Genomic DNA, 2500 nt, shown 5'->3' on the forward strand with positions numbered 1-2500 from the left:
CAGGTTTTTCGGACGCCTGGGAGCTCACAGGGCCACTCGGCCTCGCAGAGCCGGGTTCGGTGAAAGAAGCCCGAGGAAAGCGGCCCCTCGCCGCTCCAGCGGGCAGCACCTCGCACACCACGGGGCGCGCGCTGGAGAGGAGACCCCCCTGCCTGAACATCGGACACCGCCGCGCACCCTGTGACGGGGAGCACGGAAGAGCCGACCCGCCGGGGGCCCTCTCCGACGCGACCCGAACGGCCTCATCGATCGATCGAGATCGGTCAGGTCCTGAGCCAACTGCCCTGCCCGGCGTGGCCACCGAGGAGGCAGCCAGCGGCGGGCGCTGCGTGGGGGTGAGGGAGCAGCGTCTGCCAGAGGTGCCCGCTCGAGCCTGAACACCGGCCACCCCCCCGCGCTCCCTGGGACAGGGCGAGCAGGGAAGCACCGGCCCGCCGAGGGGCCTCTGCGACGTGTCCCGGGACGCCTCAGCGGGCGCTGCGTGCGGGTAGGGATGGGATCGGCAGCCGGAGCGCTGGCATCGCCCCGCGCTGCCTGCGGCGGAGAACCCCGAAGCCGGAGCCGCACGGGGCACCCCCGTGCCCCCCTTCGCTCTCGCTCTTGCTCTCGCCGGGCCAACCCGCGCTCCAGCCACTAGCCGCCGGCGAGCCCGCTCTCCGCGCTTCCTGGCACCTGGGACACGCTCGCGGGGCTGCCAGGGAGCTGCCGGGAGGCCGCCGCACCAAGCGCGCTCCGGTGGAGAGAACCGGGACGGGACCGCTCCTGCCTGCCCTCACAGGCCGCCTCACCCCTCTCGCAAGTCGGCTGCATGCGCAGGGGGCGCCCGGGAGCCAGTCTCCGGAAGGTGAGTGGTTGCTCACCTCTCTCCCCTACAGTCGTACCGCTAAGTCAGGCGGCGCCGGAGAGCCAAAGGACACCCGCCCCTCCTACCGGGGAGGGGCGCGGGAATGGCCCACGTCTACGATGACGTAACTGGAGGCAGCGACGCAGAGCGACCCCTTTCGCCGCTCCAGAGGAAAGCCGGGGGAAACAGGTCTACCGGTCACCACCCCGAAGGGCGGCCAAGTCTCGCCGGAGCCGGGTAGACCTGCTGACAGCGTGGGAGGCGGACCCGGGAGACGGCCTGCCACTTCCTCGCGCCTCCCGGAGCCCGGTCGACCGGCTGGCCGAGCCCCAAGCCCGGAGCCGGGTAGACCGGCACGCCGCGCGCCCCAGGCAGCCTCGCGGAGCCCGGTCGACCAGCTCGCCCCTCCGCGACCCCCGGATCCAGGTCGACCTGCTCGCCTCCGCGAGACCCAGCGGAGCCGCGTCGACCGGCTCGCCCCTCCGAGACTCCCGGAGCCGGTAGACCCTCTGGCCGCCGCCAAGGCAGCCTCCCAGGCCCGGGGGCGTGGGCCGGCCGCTGCCACGGCGGACCCGCTGCGCCGGCCGCTACCGGGACGGCCCGCCGCGCACCCCCGGTCGTCCGCCCCCCCCCCCCCCCCCCCCCGGCTCGAGCGCTTCGCTTGTTTGTTTGTTCGTTTCTTTCGGGGCAAGGGGTTCCGCTCGCTTCTTTTTGGGGTCGTGTTGTTTTTCGGGTTTGCTCTTGTTTCTTTGCGTTTCCGAGCACGCGCGTCTTTTCCCCTCCTTTTCCTGCCTTGCTGATTTTTCTCGGTTTTCTGTGTGGGAGCGCGGTGCCCCCCCCCCCCCCCCCGCCCCGCCCCGGCACGCGGTCCTACAGCAGGGGAAGGTGCTCACTTACGAATCTAGGTCTCTAGGTCTTGTCTGTCTGTCTGTCTGTCTGTCTGTCTGCCTTTTATTCCTTTCTTTCTTTTCCTCTTTCTTCCTTTCTTTCTTTCTTCTTGCCCGGCCGCTGCCGCCCCTTACCCCCTCCCTTTCCTGGTGCCTGCCTTGCTCCCCTCGCACTGCTTTCAACGCCCCGCCTCAGCAGAAATCCCTGACCCCGGGCTGACCGGCGCCCCGAGGCAGCAGGGGGGCCCCGGGGCGGGGCACGCGCGCACACAAACACACACTCCACACAGGCGCCGTCAGCGGGGCAGGGCGGCACTGGCCCGCCAACAACCCGTGATACCGCGCCTGGCGCGCGCCCCCCGCCCCCCCCCCCCAACAAGGCAGCGGAGGGTGCTTGTGTGCGAACCCGCGCCGTTCGCGCCTTTTTTTTTTTTTTTAATCGGTTCTCGCGCCGTCCGCCCGCCGGCCCCCCCCCGCGCCCCCCCCCCCCCCCCCGCCCGCCTTTTCGCCGCCGCCAAGCCTGCTTGTTCCCTCACGTTCCCCGGCCGGGGCCGTTCCGTTCCGAAGCCTCGGGGTTCCGCGCGCCTCTGGGAGCCGAGGCGGAATCTTCGCGCCCCCCCCCCACCCCCCCCCGCGCGCCCCCCCCCCCACCCCGCCCCGACCCCCGTTCCGTTCCGAAGCCTCGGGGTTCCGCGCGCCTCTGGGAGCCGAGGCGGAATCTTCGCGCCCCCCCCCACCCCCCCCGCGCGCCCCCCCCCCCCACCCCGCC

This window comes from Dromaius novaehollandiae, unplaced genomic scaffold, assembly GCF_036370855.1.
Source record: "Dromaius novaehollandiae isolate bDroNov1 unplaced genomic scaffold, bDroNov1.hap1 HAP1_SCAFFOLD_247, whole genome shotgun sequence".
NCBI lineage: Eukaryota > Metazoa > Chordata > Aves > Casuariiformes > Dromaiidae > Dromaius > Dromaius novaehollandiae.